Raw genomic sequence first — 27,249 nt, forward strand, 5'->3', positions numbered from 1 at the left:
ACACATGCCCCCTCAGTGCCACATTTGCCCCCCGAAGTGCCAAATATGCTCCCCCTCCCCCAGTGCTACATATGCTCCCCAAGGTCCAGGTACATTCCCCCCCCCTCCCGGCTCCCCGCTGTTTTGTATAGGAGGACAAGGAGGGCACAGCGCGCGCCTCTCCTGTGTCCCTCCTGCATGCCTGTTAAATGAAGTGCCGGTTCCTGAGCCAATCAGAGCTCACGAACGGGCACTTCATTCAATAGACCCGCCGGAGACGCAGGTGGGACACAGGAGAGGCACGCAATGTGCCCTCCGTGTCCCTCCTTACAGCAGCGGCCAGGGAAGAAGGGAGACAGCAGATTGACATGCGGACGCTCGTCCGCATGTCAATCTGCGCTAAATCAGTGATGGCGCCCCCGCAGCCCTGCGCCTCCAAGCCACCGCGAGGGCTGCGGGGGCAGTAGTTACGCCACTGTCTCTAGCTTAGAATTATTTACCTTTCTATGCAATGGCAGATAGCTCAATTAATAGATTGTCTGACTGCAGTGTCACATGCAATGGGTTTGAATACCTGGTATGTCATCATCTTGAAACGGACAGTGTGACTGATAAACAACGAAATCTCAAGTTGAGTTCATGAATGTTGTATAGGTATTAGCGACAGAAGGGGTCAGGGTAGGAGACAGCGGCGGTCAAGAGATGCTGGGCTTCAAAAAGGGGGAAAGCTGCAAGAGAAAGTAATTAAAACTAGCGCCCCCTACCCTGCAGCGCTATGTGTGGTGCCTCCTCCGCACACACCTATATATATATATATATATATATATATATATTGAGAGTCACTATGGCTTGTTGTGAAAAACAAGCACCACTGCACTAGAGAAATAAGATTATTATGTTGAAACTATCTGCTGTTTTATTATCTACAAAGCACATACCGTTTGCTAGGATAAAAATCAATGAGCACTGGTTCTTCCCGACTGCTGTCTTCAAATTCAGTACGAAGAACAGTGACCTTTGCCTGTAGCATTATGCTGGTCTAGAGGGTCTAATTATGGTTGTACCACATGTAGTCTCATCAAGGGTCTCGCTTCTATTTTATTGTAAAACATCATCGGCTAAAGTACTGATTCTCTGTATAAAGCTTAAAAACCTAGGAGAGAACAATTTATGGGGAAGGTTAGACAAGATTAAGCTGAACATCGATCTGCAGCCCACACAAATTGTAATCTTGATTTTATTATTAAAATAAATAAAAGTGTAGCAATAAAAATGACAGCATACATGGTACTATTGTGTATCACAGGGTGGAAATAAATATTGCTCACGTTGGGGACTAATAAATAGGATTCACTAAACCTGTGCTTCCTATAGTTAATTATAGCAAATTCAAGAACACTATATAAATATGCAAACTTTTGTTTTTTGGTTGGCCAGGTTAACTTTGACATAAGGGTCACAAAGGGTCAAATGGTGAAAGAAAAATAAAATTCATGTAGATTTGTTGATGCCATTGGCATAATAACTATAGACAGAATATGGCACATAAAGGTAGTAGACAAAAAAATGGAAATACCATCAGGCATCTAGTATAATCTGTATGAACTGTGGCATTGACTTTACGATTCTTTGGAAGTATATAGTAGGGATATGCAGGACTAGTCTTACAGAAGAAAAGCACTCAGCTGGTAACCTGGTTGCTGCTTGTGGAAAATTCTTTCTCAGAAATCCCATAGATTCTCATAGGGGCTCAGATCAGATGACCGACATGACCATGACATATGGGGCAGATTTAATTGAACATTGTAGCAACTGGAACAAATTTTGGCAACTATGCACATTAATTTACAGAATTGAACACTTGGACAACATGAGTGTCATATTCATAACACTGTTAGGCAAGCACATGTGCTCTATGGCTTGGGGTAATGTGACCCTGAAAGATACCACTCCCATCAGATAACAAATGGTGAAACATGGAATGAAAATTATCACCTAGTGCCAGTGAGTAGTGATTAGCATAGTCGTTGCCTTCAAAGAGCACCCAAACCATTATGGAACCACTAGAAACATTCAATGTTGGAGACAAGCACTCGGGAATGTACAAATTCTTAGCTTGCTGCCGCACATATATTGTACATAGAACATGTGACCATATCACCTTCCTCAATTACTAAGTGTCTGACCACCCACTAGTATGATTAGGCTGCACCCTAGGGCACCAGGACTTTGGGGGGGCACCACACAGTTGAAATAATTCCTAATACATGGTGGCAGCCACACAGCTTAATTAAAGAAGCCCATTATCCAGCTGCCTGAGGCAGAGTTGAGGGAAATTCTTAAAGAGGGCTGTGGTGATGTGACCATGTGTCTTACTGCCAGAACCTTTATTTTATGCACATAGGGGGTAATTCTGAGTTGATCGCAGCAGGAACTTTGTTAGCAGTTGGGCAAAACCATGTGCACTGCAGGGGAGGCAGATATAACATGTGCAGAGAGAGTTAGATTTGGTTGAACACACCCCACCCAAATCTAACTCTCTCTGCACATGTTATATCTGCCCCCCCTGCAGTGCACATGGGTTTGCCCAATTGCTAACAAACTTGCTGCTGCGATCAACTCAGAATTACCCCCATTGTGCTACAGTGTCATCTGGGTAGTATGAAGAGCTGCATATTTCTTTAGTGTATTACTCGCATTCCCCAGAAGATAATCCTCTTAACGCTCCACAAACATTATTAGATGCCAAGTTCAAACATGTTAGTTTTATAACCTTCGTTACCTACACATGTGAATGGTTGGATGGCATTTTCCTCATCATAAGTGGCGAATTTCGGGGGCGTGGCTTGGCTGTATCCCTGAGCAGACGTGCTACAGCAGGGCTCCAGGGAATACAGCTTATAAACCCACTTTGCTGCAGCCAGAACCGGAATAGATCACCCCTAAGCGGGGTACTGAGGCCAGGGAGTGCTTAGCGGTGAGACCTCGGGACGCTGCGGGACACCGCGGGCCGCTCCGGCGCCGCGGCCTACATCAGCCACTGAAGCCGGGGCCTTGAGTTTGACGGCGGCCCGGCGGGAAGCTCCGGGCTGGCGCACGGCCGCAACGGGACCCAGACGGCGCTCCTCGGACACTCCTTGAGCCCCCTGACCACCTGGGGACTTGCCACAGACCCTTCAGGTACACCACAATAAAGGGGAAATCTGCCAGAAGCCCACAGACTCCATACACAGACCTGCACCCTCCAGCCTGTCACAGCAGCGGCGGCCATCTTGGATTCCAAGACACAGTGCACACAAGCAACACAGAGAAAGGGGCTCCTTTACTCATTCTTCCCCACTGAAAAAAAGGAAGTACAGGCCTGATACTACATGCTACAGTGCACTGCTCCTCCGCTAATATTGGGTCCCTGCCTTCCTTGGGGCTGCCACACAGTCATTAGACCCTGCTGCTTCCACATCTGGTCGGCCCCCAGGAACGAAGTGCACACTTGAGCGCGGTGCCGGACGGCTCACAGGTGCCTCGTGCCTCATACCTCATACCTACGAATCGGCAGGACTAAGCCCTGATACCGCACGGTGACGATCAGCTCCTGTCGCTATCCATAATCTACATACGTCACTGACATTCCTAACCCCTACCGACACATATACCATACCTATTATTTGCAGTACATTTCTAAACCTGACCGCAGATTCCCCTGCAACTATGGGAAGACCCCTAGACACTCCTTGGAAGATGTGTCTGCTCGATTGATGTCGCCTTAAAGCCACGTGGGGGGCTACTGCATGGCGATGGCCCGCGCCTTGTTATATTGCCGGGGATATGTGAAAGTATAATACTGCACCAACCTTCTTACAGACCGATCTCATGGTGGGAGGCACGAAAAAACAAAAGGCCAAAACCAAGCCAGACGAAACTCCAAAATACGCGACGCGTCATTCATCGGACCTGCGTCAGTTTCTCACTCCACCAACCGCGGGCCATACTTCCACCCCAGCGACAGCGGATTCCTCGATTCTTCATATACCGAAGGGCGACATGTCGGTCTCCAAAGACGCACATGCCCCATGGACTTCCTCCTCATCTGCAGAAATTAGTGAAATTCTGTCTCACGTCAAGTCGCTTCCTACCAAACAAGACCTCTCCGCGCTAGAGACACGCTTACGCTCTACTATTAAACAGGAGGTGGCAACTCTCCAACAGGACATATCTCAAGTCGCGGCCCGGGTAGATATATTGGAACGCCACGAGACATCTGGCTTGGACACTCTAACTAAATTTCAAGAGGTGCTTACCCATCAGAGGAATGATATTGCCTTCCTCAGGTCACGTATCGAAGATATGGATAACCGCGGGAGGCGGAACAATATTAGGGTCAGAGGCCTCCCTGAGAGTGTCCAACAGGCTGATCTGACGTCTGCCCTTACCTCAATATTTGGAGAGCTTATCGATCTGGATTCGAATGAGACAATCATGTTTGATAGGGCACATCGAGCCCTCCGTCCTCGCGGTATACCATCAGACAAGCCACGGGATGTGATTTGCAGGCTCCACTATTATGCCCAAAAGGAGGAGATAATGAGAAAGGCCCGTCAACTGAATGATATCGATTTCCAGGGGGAAAAGATTCAACTATTTCCGGATCTCGCATGGTCGACATTGCAACAACGCCGTGCCTTAAAGCCTCTTACCGATTCCCTCCGGAAACAAGAGGTGAAATATAGATGGGGCTTCCCTTTTTCTCTCCAGGTCACCCACAATGGCAGATCGGTCATCCTCTCCAGACCTTCAGAGTTACCAGCCTTCCTCTTGACTTTGGGTCTGCAGCCAATATTGTTACCTGATTGGGACTCTTTTCACCACCAACCTGAAATACCAGAGGTGACTCCTCCAGATGACAGGTGGCAACAAGTGCGATCCCCGCGGCCGCGGGGAACTGGGACTGTGAGCGCACAATCCTCCGAGCCTCCATGACGGCGTTGTCTTGTTCTTTTGAGGCATAAAAGTTTTTGTCATTGCAGCCGCATAATTGGTTTCTTTTGCTCCTTTGTGCCGCAATGCGCTACTGATATATACAATCGGTTCTGTAATGGTTTTTCTAAATGATTGTTATGTTTTAGTTAGCTTGCGTTTCGATTATGTCTAGACTGCATTTTTGCTAACGATGCTAATACTTTCTTAATTCCTTAGTAATTTTTTGAGTACTGTATAGATTTCTAGACTCGTGGGCGGTCGCCTTCAGTGGCCCCCCGTAGGACCCCCTACATGCTGCATCCCCTGTCTCTTCGGGCTGGGAGCTGGCAGGACCCCGCTCCTGTCCCTATTGCAGCAACCTTTTTTCTACCACTACGGTTAGCTATGTTTGGTATTATAGCACTTTGTGCTGTGGTTTTCCACACTACATTCTTTTTTATTTTTCTTGGTTATATATGGACTTTCCTTTTTTTTCTTGCTGTCCTTTTTTCTTCTTCTCCCTCTACTATGGTTGAGATGATTGATATAAATCTGTTTAGATTTAGGCTATAATGAGTCACGGTGATTTACATGTTACTTCCCTCAATGTTAAGGGCTTAAATATTCCTGAGAAAAGGTCCAAACTTCTCAAATGGCTTAGAGATGAGAAAGTGGACGTTGCCTTTATTCAAGAAACTCATTTTAAGATTGGCCATGTACCATCACTTAAATGTCATTATTATCCCCATGTCTTTATGACTAATAATCCCTCTGGTAAGACACTAGGTGTAGCTATTCTGTTTGCTCGTCACTTGCCTGTTCAAAATGTCACATCTCATAGACTAGTGGAGGGCAGGGGGTTGCTGGTAAAGTGTGATATCCATAATCAACGCTTTTCCTTTTTGACTGTATATGCTCCCAATATTAAGCAGCCTTCCTTCCTGACCTCGGTTCTGGAACTCGCCGAGCCTCTTCTGGAGGGAGTGGTGGTGATGGGAGGCGACCTGAACTGGACTCTCGATCCTCTCCATGACTCATCTAAAAAGGTATCTCATAAACCAGAGAAGGAGTATAGGAGGATGAGACGCGCTTTGCTTGACCACCAGCTGATCGACACGTGGAGGCTGACACACCCTTCAGAGGTAGACTACTCTTTCTTTTCCCATCCCCATCAGACATATTCTAGGATTGACTACTTGTTTCTAAGCCACCGACACCTACACCTAATTTCTGACACCTCTATAGGACAGATTGTATGGTCCGATCATGCCCCTGTTAATCTCACGATACGCCTTCCTTCAAGTCCACGGCGTCAATGGTCATGGCGTTTCAACGACACACTTTTACAAGATGAGATATGTCGCTCTCAAATAGGAGCGGCTATAGACTCCTATATTGGCGACAATGACCTAGACGATATATCTAAACTTTCGGTGTGGGAGGCACATAAATGTGTCCTGCGAGGGGTTTGCATTCAGATAGGCTCTCGACGCAAAAAGCAGAGGGAACAGCTCAGAGAGGATCTATTATTTAAAATAAAATCCTTAGAACTCTTACATAAGAAGTCCCACACTCCTCAACATTATGCAGATCTCGAGACAGCTAGGGCAGATTTGAACAGACTGCTTTCCGATAGAGTCAAGTTCTCCTACCGGAAATGTCGAAGCAGATATTATCAATGGGGCAATAAACCGGGGAAATTGTTAGCCAGGGCTCTTCGTGAACAACGTGCTATTACTTTTATTCATTGCATTAAGGATGGTCGGGGGAAACCCCTCCACGAGACTCTCCACATAGCTAAAGCCTTCCAGGCTTATTACTCCGCCCTGTACAATCTTTCTGGGCCATCTGGAAGGGCAGACAAGATTTCACACCAAACAGCCATAGCAGATTATTTAAACAGCATAGATTACCCTACTTTGTCAAAAGAAGATGCAGAGGGTTTAGACGCACCCTTCTCTCCTGAGGAGGTTTTAAAAGTCATCGAATCCTCCCCCAATGGCAAAAGTCCGGGCCCCGACGGGTACACTATTGCTTACTATAAGGCCTTTAAGGAGAAATTAACCCCTATTCTCACAAGAGCTTTTAACACCGTGTCGGAAAAATCACAGTTTGCTTCACAATCACTAGAGGCACATATCACAGTTTTGCCTAAGGAGGGTAAAGACCCCAGCCTCTGCTCCAGTTACCGGCCGATCTCACTATTAAATTTAGATATAAAACTCTTCGCAAAGCTGATTGCAAATCGCCTTAAATTGCTGCTACCAGATTTAATTCATGGAGACCAGGCGGGGTTTGTCTTGGGTCGGGAAGCCAGGGATAATACCTCTAAGGTGCTTAATATGATCTATTATGCCAACCAAGCCACATCCCCCTCAATTATATTGTCAACTGATGCTGAAAAAGCGTTTGATAGGGTGGATTGGGACTTTATGTCCGGCATCCTGAGGCACCTGGGGCTTGGCAACGCTTGTCTCCATAGAATTTTATCCCTCTACTCTACGCCGTTTGCCAAAATTAAGATTAATGGCTCCTTATCGGACCCCTTTACCATTTCCAATGGCACACGACAGGGATGCCCGTTATCCCCTTTACTTTTTGTCTTATGCATGGAAGCTTTAGCGAGAAGCATTAGGGCTAACCAAAATATCTCTGGGTTATTAGTAAGAGGACGTGAATACAAATTAGCTCTGTATGCTGATGATTTGCTTGCCCTAATTTCAAACCCGGTGACTTCTCTCCCAAATTTGATGCTAGAATTTGATAGGTTCGGAGCCCTTTCTAATTTTAAGATAAATTATTCCAAATCCATAGCAATGAACCTAACCACTTCCCCTGGCGTGCTGACGGGTCTGAAGGGCTCTTTCCCTTTTACCTGGCACGAACACAAAGTTAAGTACTTGGGGGTAATGCTATCTAACGATTTATCTAAAATATTTCCCTTAAATTTCGGCCCCTTGTTGAAAACACTCCGTTTAGACTTCCAGAAATGGAAGAAATTGCGTATATCCTGGTTTGGTAGGATTAACGTGGTCAAAATGAACGCTCTCCCCAGGAATCTATTCTTTCTTCAAACCCTCCCTATATACATCCCTCCTCTGTGGTTCAGGGACGTTCAGAACCTCATTCGCACGTTTGTCTGGGGAGGTAAAGCTCCTAGATTTAAACATGACATTCTATTCCGGAGGGGACATCAAGGGGGACAACAACTCCCTCATATTCCCAGCTACTACCATGCTGTACAATTAAATAGAGTTCTGGAATGGACAAGGGCCAAAGACTGTAAACAATGGGTGCTTTTGGAAGAAGGCTGTCTCCCACATTACATAGAAATAGTTCCATGGCTGCCCTCCCTCCCGAAAATCGCTCACCCTACGGTCACCCCCACGCTTAAAGTATGGCACAAGTTCAGGTTAAAGACCCACATCTCTTCTAAGTGGTCCCCCTTGACTTCTTTTCTTCATAACCCCGAATTTGTTCCTGGACTCCACAGCCTGGCCTTTGCTTCTTGGGCTGAGGCAGGGCTTTTCAGGGTCGGTCAGCTGGTGAGTTCGGGTAGAGTGCGCTCATTCTCAGATGTTCAGTCCCTCTGGAAAATATCAAGCGTCGACTTTTGGAAGTTCCTTCAGGTTCATCATTTTCTAGCGTCCTCCAAAAATCTCTCTGACATAATTAGAGGTCTCACTAATTTCGAAAAACTATGCGTTTCCACTTGCTCCCCTACACACACCATCTCCCAAATTTATGCGCTTATTGTGGAGGACCTGTTTTCCCAACCCCCTGCCTTCATGACTTCTTGGGAAAGGGAAATACGAGGGATAGACTCTCAAGCCAATTGGGACACTATATTTCGTAATGCTCAGGCAAGCTCTCTATGTTTGTCGACGAAGGAAACGGTATATAAGCTTATATATAGATGGTACAGGACTCCCCGTGTCCTTAATAAAATGTTTCCTACCCTTTCGAATCTCTGTTGGAGGTGTAAGGGGGCTCCAGGGAGCTTTTTACACATCTGGTGGGACTGCCCTTTTATAATTCCTTTCTGGAAGGACGTTTTTAGATGCTCCGAGCTGATAGTGGGAGATGTGATACCCAGGGGGCCTGAGTTTTGGCTCTTTAATCTTACCTCAGCAAGTGCACATTCTTATAAATGCTCACTTCTGAGACACCTTAGCAACGCTGCAAGGGCCGTGATACCGGCTCTTTGGAGATCCACCTCCCCACCCTCGATCAAACAATGGTTTAACAAGATTACATACTTTTTAGACATGGAAGACCTTATATCCTTCTCGATGGGAAGAACCACTGACTTTACCGCTACCTGGTTTCCGTGGTTTGACTTCATGGAGTCTCCGATATACAGGTCCTATATGGTAACTTAATCATCCCCGTATAAATCTCTAGACTAAAAACTTCATCCCAACTGACTTCTTTTATATTCTCTTCCTTTTCATATTTCTCACTTTCTTTCTTTTTCTACTCTCTTTTTCCTTTTCTACACTTCTCATAATTAATGCTTTATAATGTCTGTATTCCTTTATATATATTTTGATTGAAGAACAGTCAACTTTTCTATCTGTTCTACTATGTTTAAAACAAAGTTAATAAGACGATACGACCAGATATGTTTTCTCTTGTTTATTTTGGATTCTATTGTTTGAAAATGTTGTACTACTGTTATATCTACAGCTTTAATAAAAACAGATTAAAGAAAAATAAGTGGCGAATTTCCCATTAGGCATGTGTTGCACATTTGTTTGGGGGGCAGCACTTGGATGCTTGTGTTGGCAACATCAACTCAAAAAGTACCAGTAAATATAAAATATATCCACTGTACTTTACCTTATGCCATCTTGAATGGAGTGTAAATGGGTAGGACAAGCACATACTGCCCCAGCAAGCTGTCACACTTAGTAAATATGCATACATAATTAAAAATAAAGAATGTCATAGTTAGTGTCTGTGTGGAAGGGGGGGGGGGGGGGGTTATTATTATTCTATTAAATTGGCTATCATTAAATGAGGACTTATAACCAACAATAAAAATAATAAAACTAGGAAGGCAGGGGACGTCCGTTACTGTTGTGCCTAGGGGTGCCCCACAGCCATCTTTTTGTGATAGCTGAGGGTCCCCTTTTTCCAGGGGTACTACATCTTTGAAAATCGGCCCTGTGGAACCGGAGATCTCTGACTACAAAGCAGTGGTCCCCATCCGAGCCTGTTAATTGCTTTTCCCAGCCAGATATCTCGTGTTCTGTCTGACTTCGTTTTTCTGAGGGTATTCTCCAAAAGCTGGGACTCTCCCCTTTTTGTGGACACTAGCAACTTGTCTCTGTTATGCCCAGAACCAGAGATATCAGCCTTCCAGCAGTTGGTCCCTGCTCCAGCTCCACACACTTGGTATGCAGTTTTATATTTTTGTTGGTGGATTTCTCTGGCTCCTGAACTCTGGTCCCCCAAGTACCCAGTACCTCCTGGAAGGTGAGACTCTAGTTTTTATCCCATTAAAAGCTAAGAAATCTTTCTATTTCCTGGAACTGGAGATATCTGCAGTCAAGCAAGCTGCCCTCCCACTGGAAAATTATGAATATAAAGCCCACTCCACTATCCATTCTCCCCAGCATATTAAATACCCCCTACCACCCTGAAAGTCATGTCCTGGGGCCCCTTCATTCAGCCCAATGCCCCCTTCTACAGTTAGTGTTCTTCCTCCCGCTCCATCTCCCACCATCTGTGCAGTAAAGGAGTAATTAGCAGAAACTACTGCTCCAGGTCCTATATGCTGAGCGGAAGATAGAACACCCCCTACCACCCACAGGACATCAAAGTTGCCGCTGATAGCACCCCATACCCCTACTGCAGGAGGATGGGTAGGGGCCTCAGTGCATTGCTTTGCCCAGGGGCCTACACTGCTGTTAATACGGCCCTGGGGCACCCTCATCCCTAAATCTGCCCCTGCTCATCAAGCATATTCACTGTGCTCTGTGTTTAACAGCATTAATTTACATAACACTACAAGTGATTGGTCTAGGGTGCCTAGAACCCTTAATCGAGCCCTGCAATTCCTCCTCTTTAAAAATTCACTGAGGTCTCCTCTTGCACCAGTGAAAGGCATAATCATAGCCAACCAATGTAATACAGCATCTTAAGGTGTGTACACATGGTGAGATTCAGGCTAACCCCGATTCTCACTATGCGATAGGGGCTAGGTCAGTATCGCAAGCACATAATGACTGTGCTTGCGATACTGACTATGTGCGATTTTGGCTAAGTGTCAATTTTGACTATCTTTTCTACGAGATAGTCAAAATTGACTTGCCTGCACAGTCCATCTAGGCTTGCGATACCGACCGCGCGGGATCGCGCATCGGCATCGCATCGGGATTGCAAGGTGACTTTCACCTTGCGATCTGCACTAACTTTTCCTACAATTTTGACTATATGGTCAAAATCATAATTATGCCAAGTTAATGCATGGGCAACAGCTGTGTGGTAGTCCACTTAACTGATGACTTTTCTCTTCAAAACCGTTCATAACATTGATTTTTTTTTTTTTTTATTCTTTTTATTAAATGTAGTTTAAAAAGTATTTTTTAAAATATTTAACTATATTATGCCCATCTGCAGAACGGATCTCCTCGTCAAAAACTGGTTGCATGTCATCTGACCATGCCAGTTAATTGGTTAATATGCATCATTTACCCAAGAGTTTCCAGTGGATTTTCATTTGCTACGTCTCATGATAGCAAGCTAGATTACATTCTAGAAAACCAGGTCTATATGTAAATCTAGCAAGCACAGGTAACTACTGTGGGTGTTAGGTATTGGTGTAACTACACTTGTGTCATTCGATCTGATGGTTTGGCTGTAATCAGATCTAGGGTCGTATTGAGAAAATGACTGGCCCACATCATGTTCCTCCGCTGCTGACGCCCCTGACCTTATTACACAGAACTTAGACTTTTCTGCTGCTGCAGAATTACCAGTTTCCTGAACTAGCAAATACCAGCGGCTTCACAAACTACAGGGATAAGAAAGGTGAGTGTCTCTACATAGCCTTCTTTCCATCTTGGTCTTTCTAATGCAGCCCACATTCCATCTATAATTACATGACTGCCAGTAGGTTTTGTTTTTTTTTCTCTTAAAAGAATTGTTTCGCCCTCTACAGTCTGCATTATCTCTGAGATAATCTTTTACGGAAAGTATCCTTTATTCATTTCTCAATATATCTACAAATAACACTCAGTAACAACCACCTTTTCACAGATGCCCTGAATATCGTTATGTAGCATCATGTCCGTAGACACCACTTGCTGTATGTCTACAAATGTCACTCACAGACACTTATAAAATACACTATGTCAAGTAATCAGGTTTGTTTTATGTTTCTAATATACAACAGATAAATGACCGGGATGGCATGGTCAGAGGTGTAGCTAGGTGCCATGGTGCCTGGAGCAAGGGAATGTTTTGGCACCCCCTCCCCTCTACTGAATTGGGGGGATGTTACATTTGAAAATAAAAAAATATTGACAAATCCTAAATTGGTGACAGGGCCGGTTCTAGTCCTTGTGGCGCTCAGGGCGAAAGTTTCCTTAGGGCACCCCACATGTTTAAAACAGGGACAGTGCGCGCCGAGTGTGCACCCCCTCTGTTTCTCCTCCTGCTCTGCGGCTGCCTGTACTGCAGCTCGCAGTATAGTGGACAGAAGGAGGGGGTGGGCAGGTGGCGACGCGCCCTGTAACTTTTCCAGCGCCCAGAGCTCGTGCTCCACCGGAGCCACTTCTCTACACCCGTGGGCATGCTATAGACTATAGAACCGTGATGCAAACAAATCCTACAGTCTCACCTTTTATCCTTAAAGGGCATTTATTTGAACACATAGAGCCTGAATTAGGGATGTACACAATGCCAATGTTTGCGGATCCGGGCGATCTTGTTTTGGGCTGAGCATGGGTCCCACACAGGCATGTTGCGAGCATTTTCTGGGCGTGCAGCAGCCAGCAGCTGCGACTTTGTTCACGGTTGTGCTGGTCCCAATGTCTTAGTTTTGACGATCATTCTGAGCAGCCATAAGTCTGCTCCAAGATGCTGTGCTGTGACTGATATGCTTCCGATGTTGCCATTATGTGACTTTTGTATGTAAGCCACACATTAGAGACAGTGCCAGTGGACGTCTCTGTACAAATCCCCATGGCTCCTGTGGCATTAGCATATTTTCACATATCTACTGCATATAGAATCGCAGTCACAATAGGATTTGCGTCCACCTCTGATTCAGGCCCATCATCCATTACCCTTAGAACACAGCTTTAGATCACCATAAATGCAGCGTACATTGATTTTCAGTATGTAAGCACTCTCTCTGCACATTAAGTAGGGTCTATTCCACATACAAAATGTCACTTCTTAAATCTTTAGATAGATAGATTCACAGACATGTGTAAGTGATTGTATCCAAAGGACACATTATATATGGCATAAAACACCCATAATAATAATAATAATAATAATAATAATAATAATAATAATAATAATAATCAACTAGCAAATACAGATCACAACAGGGAACCTGGAAGTCTCATAGCTGACTTCCCACTGTGCCACATTAATGAATCAGTTCAACACAGATGACTGCAATCATAAATCAAGGGCAGGATATTCTAAAGGTGTGTAGTACTGTGTACACACTGGCCTATATATGGGCCATTCTATTGAACGGCCGATATATTGCGAGTCCATCGGCCAGTGTGTACGAATTATATGTCTGTGAATGCCGTCGTGCACAGACATATCGCATCGGCCCTGATATATTGGTGCATTGCTGTGTGTGTACGGGTGGTCAGCCGACCGTCTGTACACTTGCTGCAGACGCCGGCGGTGATTGACAGCTGAACTGGGCAGGCACATGTAAACGCTCACCCAGTTCGTGATGTCAGTCCCGATGGATCGGGCAGGGTATATGCTCAACACACTGCCCGGTCCGTCCATAGATATATCTGCAGATCAATTGATCTGCAGATATATCTACTAGTGTGTACCCAGCATTACAGTTTAATGTGGTCAGACCTATAGAAGTCATAGGCTCCTTTCTGCACAAAGCCCCAGAGAGGGATTCGAAAGATCCGTCTCTGGCCGCCATCATGGCTTGCACATGTCACAGTCACACATGCACTATAGGACTCCCAGGTCATAAACCTGGAAGTGCTTAACATGCAAAGGACAGTTCTTATAAGAAGAGCTGTCCTTTGAGTAAATATTAACATTTATTCATGCATATGACGGTAATAAATGCTGCTATGCAAGCGATAAGTGGCGGGATGTGCCACATACAAAATGTTATGCATGATACATCCTGCCCTAAGGGGCTCATTTATCAACAAGTGATAAAACTCATTGTGAATGATAAAATTCGTTGCATATGAAAAATGGTGCTCCAGCCAATCAGCTCCCAACTTTCATCTTTCAGACCTATGACCGGAGCTGATTGGGTGGAGCACCATATATCATAAGCAATGAGTTTTATAATTTACAATGCGTGTTATCACTCATTGATAAATGAGCCCCTAAGTGTGATGCCCAAGAGTAGATCATTTTGTCCATGGTTGAAGGGTCATGTTGGGGGGCCTGCTGTAGGAGCAAGACAAATAAGTGTCTGACACATGCAGGTAAGGCAAAAGAAAGGATGAGTTTGGGGTCAGTTGTGTCATGTCCAGTAATCTAGTGACATATAAAGTCAGTGTCACACTAGGGCAGGAAGTGTCCACCAGGAAAATGCAGTGATAGGGGCCCATGTTTAAGGGTGCGTCCAGCCTCCAGAGGAGGTATGTCCAGCTGCCACAGAGGCTTGACTGACCAATAGAGTGCACGGTCTGGGCCTCTTTATAAATATATATATATATATACTGCTAGTGCAGCAGGATAATGCATGAGAGTAATAACAGCAATGCACTGCAGTGAATACACTCTAGTCCTGTGTAGTATTTGATAACATATGCATGATGTATCATTCAAATGCACAATCTGCAACCTGATCCTTAGAAGAGGAGGTGAGGGGCCCAGACAGTGGGGCCCTCTGGGGGTACCCCTGTGACCCTGTGGGCCATTCCAACCCTGTATAAATTACAACTAGCTCTCTTTCTAGTAGTACACGTGGATGTAACAACAGCCTCAGATAGCTAGGGAATAACACTTTTGTAGGTGCATTTATCTAAACTTGGAACATAATAGGAGGCAAACTGGGAGGTGGCTTCAGAGTCATTGAGCACTGAGATTCAGGAAAAGTGTCTGGAGTGGTCGCTATTGTGGTTTCTCCAAGGAGATGGGGTAATTACCAAACCATGGTGAGGTGTGAAGTGTCCACTGCCACCTCAATGTGGCCAGATGAGTCAATCATTTGGCACCTTAATGTCAAGGGCATAAGTGGTGTTCCCCCATGTTGTTTGATATTTCCCTGGTCCTGGGTGACAGAGTAGAAGAGGTGCTTAAAGAGGACAGAAGGGCAGATGTATTAAGCCTGGAGAAGTGATAAAGCGGTGATAAAGCAGTGATAAGTACAAGGTGATAACATGTCAGCCAATCAGCTCCTAATGCCAATTTACATATTGGAGCTGATTGGCTAGTGCGTTATCACCTTGCACTTATCACTGCTTTATCACTTCTCCAGGCTTAATACATCTGCCCCAGAGTGAGGCTGTTAACATCAAGTGACATACTGGGGATTTCAGACAATGAAAATGGGTGGAGGGCTTTAAAACAAAAAGGAGAGTCCGGTAATATACAGTTATATCTGGGCATGTTGTTGTGGCTGTCTTTTTATATTCGCAGGTGCCGAAATCTTAAGAAGAGGCTGAAGCTTGTGTCTCAACTCTAAAAAGTGAGAAAACTTGGTATATTGAGAGAATGAGAAGTTAGGAGTAGGACGGCGGAGGCTCCAAGTAACAGCTGGTCGTGGTCAGCAGGGTCATTCCGTGGTGCAGGTGAGTGACTGCAGCCCATAGCAGGGTGATGCACCTCATTTGGCACGTCATCGTCTAAGGCACTGATAACAAAGCACTGGTAGGCGAATGTGGTCACCTACTGGCAGTGCATCTGTAGAAATCGGACCTTACTGCTTGGATGGGCTCTGCCTTAGTTGTGCTAGTGGCAAGTTTTGTGTTCGAGAATGGGTTGGTGAGCAGTGCACAGAGCTGAAATTCAAGGTGGTAACTTTAAAGAGTCTAAGGTGTGCTTAGCTCCAGGAATCAATGAACATGGAGGGGAAAGTACATACATATTGTCATGTTACTCTCATCCTTTAAAGACTTAGGGGTCTATTTACTAAGCCTTGGGGAGAGATACAGTGGACGGAGATAAAGTACCAGCCAGTGAGCTCCTAACTGCCATGTCACAGGCTGGGTTTGAAAAATGACATGAGCTAATTGTCTGGTACTTTAGCTCCGGCCACCTTATCTCCATCCAAGGCTTAGTAAATAGAGCCCTTAGTTGCTTATTCAGAGTTGCATGAAAGGATTGGTCTTGCAACTTTTAGCGCTGTGCGTGCTCCAGGTACACTATGAGCAACTACAGGTGATTCCGAATCGAACACACCTCAGTCACATCTCCACGTGCTGCTGAGTCGGGTTGGTTGCCGGATCCCTGCGGTCAGCATACCGACCCCGGGATCCCGGCAGCAGAGTGCCGGTCACATGATTGGTGTCACTGGATGGCAATGGAGGGTCCGTACCTAGTCTTAGTGTTTTGAGGGAGCGCCATGACCTTGTAGCTGTAACTGCTTGCTATGAGCAGCTGAGTGTAAGCAGAGACCTATCTGGTTTTGGCAAATCTCTAGCGCCAGGCATAGAGCTAGTGCAGATGCACTCTGATAGTAATGAGCTACTTTCACAATCAGATGGAGATGAGATCGTGTGGACACATAGATACGTACAATTCTGTAGACAAGAGAATACTGTAACCACATTTATTTCCATACAGGACATGCAGCTTTACTTGTTGAAGTTATTAATGGGTGCAGCAGGCAGTTTAGGGTTTGGGGCATTATTTGTGGGAGCATGGTGTGCTCAGAGAGGGCATGCACATGGCTTGACTCGCAATATAGAACTATTAGACCTGCTCTAGTATTAGAGGCAGTGGAGCTATGGGGCCAGGAACAAATTCTAGACAGATATTGTTCAGGCAGTGGTAGAGGCTCTGAATGTGCTCTAGTCAGCCCAGCCACTTTCATCCACTGACTTGTTCAGAGTATAGAAGCAGAAATCTTGGTGTACACTTTAGGTGAGTAGTGGCCTCTCCCACTAGCTGTAGCCCTGGGCAATGCTACTGGCAGCCATTTTTCCTGGGGCGCTCTGGCTAACCATCTTTAAATGACTGCTGAGTGGTGGTGTGAGCGAAAGAACGGTCATAAACACAACCTCTTTATTGTGGCATGTACTTAGTTTTTCTGCTCACACATTCCCTCAGAGCTGTGAACAAAGCAGGAGACTGCTGGTTAGCTTTTTTAACCCTACTATAATAAATATAAATGTGTCCTAAAATAGAACGCCTAGTTTTTAATGACTCCCTACTCATCCAATGTTTACTAGCATTAACATTCTGAGATGAGTTTATATATATATATATATATATATATATATATAATAAACACAAAAAGTATCCTTATCTTGCGCCAAGCTAGAAGCAGCACAGCGGGAGAGATCCCTGTTGGAGGACCTCAGTGACATACATATAAACAATTTTTCCAAGTGCGCTATATAAATGTATCTACAATGATTCTTCCAGTGTTGTTTTCGTAGGAATGAATTGAGTACTGGAGAAGGTTTGTATCTGGGAACCTGTAATAGACACCCCTCACCAAGAAACGTCACCGAAACAAGAGGCCCAAGGCCAATTAGTAAAAGATTATTTTAATAACATACATTTGAATAAATGCAATTTTCACACAAAGTTCATCATGTAATGTTCACAAAAATATGTTTATTGTTTAAAATAATGTCAGTGAAAGACACCCAATATGTTTGTTGAATAGTTATAACTCTAGATACTCCCTCACCTTTTTCAAGGTGCGAGCTTGAGAGGGAGTATCTTCACAAACTAAGTTGGAAACTTCTGACTGACAAACCCGGTTTGTCAGTCAGAAGTTTCCAACTTTGGGGGTGATTCCGAGTTGTTCGCTCGCTAGCTGCTTTTAGCAGCATTGCACACGCGAGGCCGCCGCCCTCTGGGAGTGTATCTTAGCATAGCAGAATTGCGAATAGATATTTCTTAGCAGTTTCTGAGTAGCTCCAGACTTACTCAGCCATTGCGATCAGTTCAGTCAGTTTCGTTCCTGGTTTGACGTCACAAACACACCCAACGTTCGCCCAGACACTCCCCCGTTTCTTCAGACACTCCTGCGTTTTTCCCAGAAACGCCAGCGTTTTTTCGCACACGCCCAGAAAACGGCTAGTTTCCGCCCAGAAACACCCACTTCCTGTCAATCACAGTACGATCACCAGAACGATGAAAAATCCTCGTTATGCCGTGAGTAAAATACCTAACTTTTGTGTAAAATAACTGAGCGCATGCGCTCTGCGAACCTTGCGCATGCGCAGTAAGCGACTAATCGCAATATAGCGAAAATCGGCAACGAGCGAACAACTCAGAATGACCCCCTTAGGGCCTAATTCTGAGTTGATCGCAGCAGCAAATTTGTTAGCAGTTGGGCAAAACCATGGGGGTAATTCCAAGTTGATCGCAGCAGGAAATTTTTTAGCAGTTGGGCAAAACCATGTGCACTGCAGGGGGGACAGATATAACATGTGCAGAGAGAGTTAGATTTGGGTGGGGTGTATTCAAACTGAAATCTAAATTGCACAGAAACGAAATAACCCACCCAAATCTAACTCTCTGCAAATGTTATATCTGCACCCCCTGCAGTACACATGGTTTTGCCCAATTGCTAACAAACTTGCTGGTGCAATCAACTCAGAATTATCCCCTTAGTTTGTGAAGATACTCCCTCTCGAGCTCGCACCTTGAAAAATGTGAGGGAGTATCTAGAGTTATAACTATTCAACAAACATATTGGGTGTCTTTCACTGACATTATTTTAAACAATAAACATATTTTTGTGAACATTACATGATGAACTTTGTGTGAAAATTGCATTTGTTCAAATGTATGTTATTAAAATAATCTTTTACTAATTGGCCTTGGGCCTCTTGTTTGGGTGACGTTTCTTGGTGAGGGGTGTCCGTTACAGGTTCCCAGATACAAACCTTCTCCAGTACTCAATTCATTCCTACGAAAACAACACTGGAAGAATCATTGTAGATACATTTATATAGCGCACTTGGGAAAATTGGTTATACCATGTATGTATGTATGTATGTATGTATGTATATATGTATGTATGTATGTATGTATGCAGAAACGAAGGCGGCACTCAAAGACTTGCACAAAATGGTGAAAAAAGCACCCGTCCAGGGATGCTGTTTTAATACGTGTGACGTTTCGGGGACGTATCCCCTTCCTCAGTCTGAGGAAGGGGATACGTCCCCGAAACGTCACACGTATTAAAACAGCATCCCTGGACGGGTGCTTTTTTCACCATTTTGTGAAAGTCTTTGAGTGCCGCCTTCGTTTCTGTTTGCATATTTGTGTGGGATTGCCCCACAAGGAAGGCACCTTAGCAAGCAAATGTAGCAGGATTGTCGGAGCCGAGCATTTGTGTGTGTGTGTGTGTATATGTATGTGTGTGTGTGTGTATATATATATATATATATATATATATGTACCACAACAACCACCTAGGTGGAAGGTGCACTCACGCCCAGAAATTAGTCTCTGAAGTCACTTGTAAATTCAGTATATTTTTATTCGGGTTCACTGTTGATGCCGTATTTCATCGACGTTTCGGTCCTTATGCGGACCTTTATCAAGATTGGCACTTTAAATCACCTATACAATCAGAAACAGTTACAATTAATATGTATAGGAACCCAGATTTATTCAACACCAACACCACCAGTGCCTCCCAGGCCCTGAAGACTGTCACAAAAACCAGAAAACGTATTAAAAAGCTGTTTTTTTATATATGTAAAAAAGAGATACTTGGAAATAATCCACGTGTGATGAAAGAGACACCTCCACCGTTAGGACTATCTGTTTAGATAGGCAAATGATTACCTGGACGGCAAGCCAGATCACTCAGATGTGTGGAATGGCCTTCAAAGTTGGCAACATGCCTGATCACATAATGAAGTTAAAAAGCCTATAACGTAGGGGAAGCTGCAAGGCGTAGTCACCTATTAGATAAATAACAGAGTAACTACACCATAAGAAAATACACTAACAACGTCATTTTGGAAAAGCTCATACCTAGTTACATGTAGAAATAGCTCATGGCAGCTTGTGGGCTCTGTACATGTGTCAGACACTCAGTCTGTAAGGAGGCACAACAGGAAAAAATAATCACCAACCGTAATCATGTGTCAGAAGGGAGCTGCAGGAGAACCATACTCACTGCTCAAGTGTCCAGAGCCAAATGGAAGCTGCATAAAGTTCAGCCTCAGCTGAGCACTATTTAAGGATCAACCACAGGAAGTGCCAATTAGGGAGATTAGTATAAACCCAGTCTCTCATTAACTGATCACCTCTCAGATAACTAACTCAGACCAACTGGGAAAAACGTTACAGGGTTCACAGGACAGGCAGTGGCTATCGCTAACGCACGGCTACTTAAATGAGTGTATTTTAACGATTTAGAAGGGCAACTGCCGGAGACGCGTCTTTTGCGTTCCACCGACCGGAACACCATGCGTTCCATTCCGCGGAAGTGGCGCTGGCCGGAAGTCTCTGCGTTCCACTCGCGGAAAGAACCGTAATTAGGCTTATCCACTGGCTAATGTTTAAAGGAGGTGTACAACCTAGAGGGGGGTGTTCTCAGAGAATGAACACTCCCCCAGGTGGAATCATCAATGTACAGGTTCACTCATAGCTCACAGGGACTCGGAGGTATACCGGAGGTCTCCTCACGTATAATCCTGGATTAACCTATGTGTAGCCTGTCAATCACCACAGAAGAAAAAGAGTGCAAATGTAAATAATGATCCATAATATGAAATGTCAAAAATGTCAAAAATGACATAAGAGGGCACCAGATCAAATGACCACAACTCACCCTACGCATACAAACTAACATATATCTGATCAACAAAGGCAAATTGAATACTGATGTGAGTGTAATATCTTTATAGTAATACATTGGTATAATGTAGTAAAAGATTTTAAATAATAAAAGGGAATAGTGGGTGGTGTGGTCATTGAAATTGGTGGACCCTCGTGACTAGTATAGGACCTGGGAAGGCCCCGGGAAACAACAGAAAAATATATATAAAAAACATAAGCAAGGACGTATAAATAACTGTCCTTACTTTCTTAATCTCTATACATAAAAAGAACATACAAAAATGAAAAAAATAAAACATAGAACATAGAACATATAAAACACAAATCGAAACCCAGCCTGTATGGGCTGATAGTATCACAGTGCCCTATGTCCCTGAAACATACAAAGTGTGTTCCAAGGTATCCAATCAACTATGGCAAAATAAAATTCTAAAGAAAAATATTAAGGGGGTTGGCCTCATTGAGGCCCTTTGGTGACACTGTATTGAGTTTGTGTATCCAAAAGCTTTCCTTCTGTTTAAGTAACAAGGTGCGATCGCCTCCACTAACAGGTGGCGGCACCCAGTCAATCAGCTGACACTTCAGGGCAGATACTTGATGTCTAACTGACAAAAAGTGCCGTGCTACCGGTTTGTCAGAAAAGCCCACATTGAGGGCCGTGTGTATGGATGACCGATGGTTTGCCATCCTGTCGCGAAAGGGACGCGCGGTTAGTCCGACATAACATAACCCACATGGGCACTTTAGAAGGTAGACGACATGATCCAGTCGACAGTGGAGATGATATCTGATAAAGATTTTTTTCCCTGTGTGTGGGTGATACAAAAAAGGACCAGTGATCATAGATCTGCACGTTGTGCACCCCCCGCAGGAAAAACTGCCAGGTTTGGCTTGCATAAGCTGGATTTGAGATGTGTTCTGTTCAGGGAAAATCGTGGGTCTCATTAGTAATTGCTTTAGGTTGGCCCCTCGTTTGTATGCAACCATAGGAGCAGGTGTTTTAAGAAAAGGCAAACTGTTGTCGGTGGCTATTATTGGCCAATGTTTCCGTAGGGCCTTTCTGGTTGCACTTGTGGAACCATCATACTGAGTGGAACAAATCATCCGATTGTTACGAATGGGGTTTTTAACCTGTTGTCCATGAAAAATGCTGTTCGCTTTATTGAGACAGCGAGTAAGTACACTGCTAGTGTACCCTCGCTCCAGAAAGCGAGAAGTGATCTCGTTACATTGTTGATCTTTGAGTGCTGCGTTGGAATTGATCCTCATGGCTCTGAGGTACTGGGATATGGGCAATCCTTCTTTGAGGGCTGGGGGATGATGGCTGCTAGCATGCAAGGTCAGATTGCGGTCAGTGGGTTTACGGTACAACGAGGTGTCCAGTCGGTCACCATTTCTGGTGATACTGACATCCAGGAAAGTGATGTTAGTGGCCGATACTGTGTATGTGAACTTGATAGGATTATCCAAAGCATTCAATTGGTTCACCATGTCAAGAAACTCAGACTCGGTGCCCTCCCACAGCAAGAAGACGTCATCAATGTACCGTTTAAAGAAGGCAATCTTGTGCCCATACCTAGGTAACAAGTACGTATGTTCATAGTGCGCCATGAACAGATTAGCGTAGGCGGGGGCCAAATTAGACCCCATCGCGGTTCCGGCGATTTGAAGAAAATAATCATTTTTATACATAAAGTGGTTGCACGTAAGAACCAATGAGGTCAGTTCCAACACAAACTCAGTGGGGTAATCTTTGCAGGGGCTGTTGGAAAGAAATTGACGTATAACATCCAAACCTAAGTGGTGTGGTATAACGGTATAAAGGGACCCCACATCCATAGTGGCCAAAAGAGTGCCTTCACTGAGATGGGTAACTGTCCGTAGATGTGTGAGGAAATCCCCAGTGTCCTTTAAATAGCTATCAGTTTTTAATACCAAAGGCTGTAGGATACTGTCAATAAAGACAGCAATTGGCTGTAACAGAGAGCCTTCCGCGGCAATAATGGGTCTGCCGGGAGGGTGAACTAATGTCTTATGAATTTTGGGCAGAGTGTATAGGATGGGACACCTGGGTGAATTGATGGTCAAATATTTTAATGTGTCTTCACTTATGTAGCCCTGCTCAAAACCTAACTTCAGAAATTGATCGATTTTAGATTTAATTTTAGGAACCGGATTGGTGGTTAATTTCTGATAGGTCATGTCATCTGCTAATTGTCGGTTGATCTCCATGTCATAGTCAGTCCAATCTTGGACGACTATTGCTCCTCCCTTATCCGCCGGGCGGATGACTATATGGGGAGAATCCTTTAAAGTTTTTAATGCTTTCCTCTCGGCTATGGACAGGTTATCAAACATCCTTTTGGGGGGTGAGCTCTCAGAGTCTCTTTGGACTAACCGTAAATAGGTTTTGATGCTGGGATTGGAGGATGGAGGATCGAATGTCGATTTGGGTCTGAATTGAGGTATCTCTTTGTTAGTGGATTTGTTAGCAAAGAACTCCCGCAGACGGAGGGAGCGGCCAAATTTATACTGATCTATAGTTTGTTGGAATGAATTAATTCTGCATGTGGGGACGAAAGATAAACCTCGGGCAAGAAGTTTAGTTTCCGCTGGACTCAGTTCTACGCTAGATAGATTAAAGACATTGTCACCTACTGTCTCCTCCTCCCTCTTCTCTTGGTACCCCCCTCTCCTCGGGTGCGGTCTGTGCCGCTTCTGAGAACCCTGGAACGGGTAGAGGAGGCCTCTCCTCCTCGATCTAAAAAACGAGTGGAGTCGTTGTTCCCTTCGTAATAATCGGTGTCTGAGGTAGAGGCGGAGGAAACAAATTCATGGGCAAACGGTTGGGCCCTTCGCCTAGTGTATTGTCTATTCTGACGTTCACTAGTATTGTTTCCAAGTAACCAGCGGTATACAGTATGCGTTTGGTAGTCGTTAGTTACAGTGGACAATTTTTTTCGTTTGAAAGAAATTAGATCACGTTTATAAGTGTCCACCTGTGTCTGTAGACGTTCGATCCAATTTTGGGTTTTGTCATTCTGCAGCACGGTGGTGTGAGATTTGATGGTAATATCCACTTCAGTAGATAATTTCTTTAACTCAATGCCAACTTCCTCCACTACCAGGGTCATGAGGTCAAGCGAACATTTGTTCAATACTCCACACCACCGGCTGCAGAAGACAGGGTTGTTTCTACCCAATGTTGGAACGTTAGAGATACGGAAACCCCGGGGGATTTGTTTTCTCCTGAGGTATTCCGACAAAAATTGACCATGTAAAGTCAAATCAACCTCTTTTTGTCTGTGTTTAAGCACTTTGTAAAACAAATCCACAGGGGTTTCGGCTGGTAAGGCCTCAAACTCTAATTTATCGAATAGTAATTTTTCAGTGTCCTCATCCGTAAATGAAACTATACCAGTTTCAGCTTTGGCCAGTAGGCCATCGTCCAACAAATATACCCCGCTCTGAGTCATAACACTCTTTAGACTGGAAAACTCAAACAGGTATAGCAATTAGATTAATAACATACTAAACATGACAAACAAAACATGTAAGGTTCCCGGAAATAAAGGTGGTGATCGGTGAGGAAGTCCAATCCGGTATGTTGGATGGGTGTCAGGAAGTAGGAACTGCGTATAGTAGTTCGAACAAATGTAGTCTTGGAAGATCCTGCACTCTCATCAAAAATAATAACGACGGCGGGTGCTCCTAATGACCTGAGAGGCCACCAATATACCACAACAACCACCTAGGTGGAAGGTGCACTCACGCCCAGAAATTAGTCTCTGAAGTCACTTGTAAATTCAGTATATTTTTATTCGGGTTCACTGTTGATGCCGTATTTCATCGACGTTTCGGTCCTTATGCGGACCTTTATCAAGATTGGCACTTAAATCACCTATACAATCAGAAACAGTTACAATTAATATGTATAGGAACCCAGATTTATTCAACACCAACACCACCAGTGCCTCCCAGGCCCTGAAGACTGTCACAAAAACCAGAAAACGTATTAAAAAGCTGTTTTTTTATATATGTAAAAAAGAGATACTTGGAAATAATCCACGTGTGATGAAAGAGACACCTCCACCGTTAGGACTATCTGTTTAGATAGGCAAATGATTACCTGGACGGCAAGCCAGATCACTCAGATGTGTGGAATGGCCTTCAAAGTTGGCAACATGCCTGATCACATAATGAAGTTAAAAAGCCTATAACGTAGGGGAAGCTGCAAGGCGTAGTCACCTATTAGATAAATAACAGAGTAACTACACCATAAGAAAATACACTAACAACGTCATTTTGGAAAAGATCATACCTAGTTACATGTAGAAATAGCTCATGGCAGCTTGTGGGCTCTGTACATGTGTCAGACACTCAGTCTGTAAGGAGGCACAACAGGAAAAAATAATCACCAACCGTAATCATGTGTCAGAAGGGAGCTGCAGGAGAACCATACTCACTGCTCAAGTGTCCAGAGCCAAATGGAAGCTGCATAAAGTTCAGCCTCAGCTGAGCACTATTTAAGGATCAACCACAGGAAGTGCCAATTAGGGAGATTAGTATAAACCCAGTCTCTCATTAACTGATCACCTCTCAGATAACTAACTCAGACCAACTGGGAAAAACGTTACAGGGTTCACAGGACAGGCAGTGGCTATCGCTAACGCACGGCTACTTAAATGAGTGTATTTTAACGATTTAGAAGGGCAACTGCCGGAGACGCGTCTTTTGCGTTCCACCGACCGGAACACCATGCGTTCCATTCCGCGGAAGTGGCGCTGGCCGGAAGTCTCTGCGTTCCACTCGCGGAAAGAACCGTAATTAGGCTTATCCACTGGCTAATGTTTAAAGGAGGTGTACAACCTAGAGGGGGGTGTTCTCAGAGAATGAACACTCCCCCAGGTGGAATCATCAATGTACAGGTTCACTCATAGCTCACAGGGACTCGGAGGTATACCGGAGGTCTCCTCACGTATAATCCTGGATTAACCTATGTGTAGCCTGTCAATCACCACAGAAGAAAAAGAGTGCAAATGTAAATAATGATCCATAATATGAAATGTCAAAAATGTCAAAAATGACATAAGAGGGCACCAGATCAAATGACCACAACTCACCCTACGCATACAAACTAACATATATCTGATCAACAAAGGCAAATTGAATACTGATGTGAGTGTAATATCTTTATAGTAATACATTGGTATAATGTAGTAAAAGATTTTAAATAATAAAAGGGAATAGTGGGTGGTGTGGTCATTGAAATTGGTGGACCCTCGTGACTAGTATAGGACCTGGGAAGGCTCCGGGAAACAACAGAAAAATATATATAAAAAACATAAGCAAGGACGTATAAATAACTGTCCTTACTTTCTTAATCTCTATACATAAAAAGAACATACAAAAATGAAAAAAATAAAACATAGAACATAGAACATATAAAACACAAATCGAAACCCAGCCTGTATGGGCTGATAGTATCACAGTGCCCTATGTCCCTGAAACATACAAAGTGTGTTCCAAGGTATCCAATCAACTATGGCAAAATAAAATTCTAAAGAAAAATATTAAGGGGGTTGGCCTCATTGAGGCCCTTTGGTGACACTGTATTGAGTTTGTGTATCCAAAAGCTTTCCTTCTGTTTAAGTAACAAGGTGCGATCGCCTCCACTAACAGGTGGCGGCACCCAGTCAATCAGCTGACACTTCAGGGCAGATACTTGATGTCTAACTGACAAAAAGTGCCGTGCTACCGGTTTGTCAGAAAAGCCCACATTGAGGGCCGTGTGTATGGATGACCGATGGTTTGCCATCCTGTCGCGAAAGGGACGCGCGGTTAGTCCGACATAACATAACCCACATGGGCACTTTAGAAGGTAGACGACATGATCCAGTCGACAGTGGAGATGATATCTGATAAAGATTTTTTTCCCTGTGTGTGGGTGATACAAAAAAGGACCAGTGATCATAGATCTGCACGTTGTGCACCCCCCGCAGGAAAAACTGCCAGGTTTGGCTTGCATAAGCTGGATTTGAGATGTGTTCTGTTCAGGGAAAATCGTGGGTCTCATTAGTAATTGCTTTAGGTTGGCCCCTCGTTTGTATGCAACCATAGGAGCAGGTGTTTTAAGAAAAGGCAAAC

The 27,249-nt window shown here is 44.3% G+C and overlaps 1 protein-coding gene and 2 long non-coding RNA genes across 3 annotated transcripts in view; 1 reads left to right on the forward strand and 2 right to left on the reverse strand.

The window, feature by feature from the left end:
- The first annotated feature begins 11,836 nt into the window (after positions 1 to 11,836).
- Positions 11,837 to 27,249, forward strand: part of OTOA (otoancorin) — a 367,382-nt gene continuing 351,969 nt past the window's right edge. The window contains exons 1-2 of the mRNA XM_063934462.1: positions 11,837 to 11,973; positions 15,763 to 15,914. The gene's annotated coding sequence lies outside the window, so the exon portion shown is untranslated. The remainder of the gene's footprint in view (positions 11,974 to 15,762; positions 15,915 to 27,249) is intronic.
- Positions 19,789 to 20,356, reverse strand: LOC134943698 (uncharacterized). The gene is made up of 3 exons (XR_010181684.1): positions 20,293 to 20,356; positions 20,101 to 20,219; positions 19,789 to 19,872 (listed from the first exon to the last, which is right to left on the reverse strand). It is a non-coding gene; the product is annotated as an uncharacterized LOC134943698 (long non-coding RNA).
- Positions 23,946 to 25,487, reverse strand: LOC134943699 (uncharacterized). The gene is made up of 3 exons (XR_010181685.1): positions 25,424 to 25,487; positions 25,232 to 25,350; positions 23,946 to 25,003 (listed from the first exon to the last, which is right to left on the reverse strand). It is a non-coding gene; the product is annotated as an uncharacterized LOC134943699 (long non-coding RNA).

This window comes from Pseudophryne corroboree, chromosome 7, assembly GCF_028390025.1.
Source record: "Pseudophryne corroboree isolate aPseCor3 chromosome 7, aPseCor3.hap2, whole genome shotgun sequence".
In the NCBI taxonomy this organism is placed as follows: Eukaryota; Metazoa; Chordata; class Amphibia; order Anura; family Myobatrachidae; genus Pseudophryne; species Pseudophryne corroboree.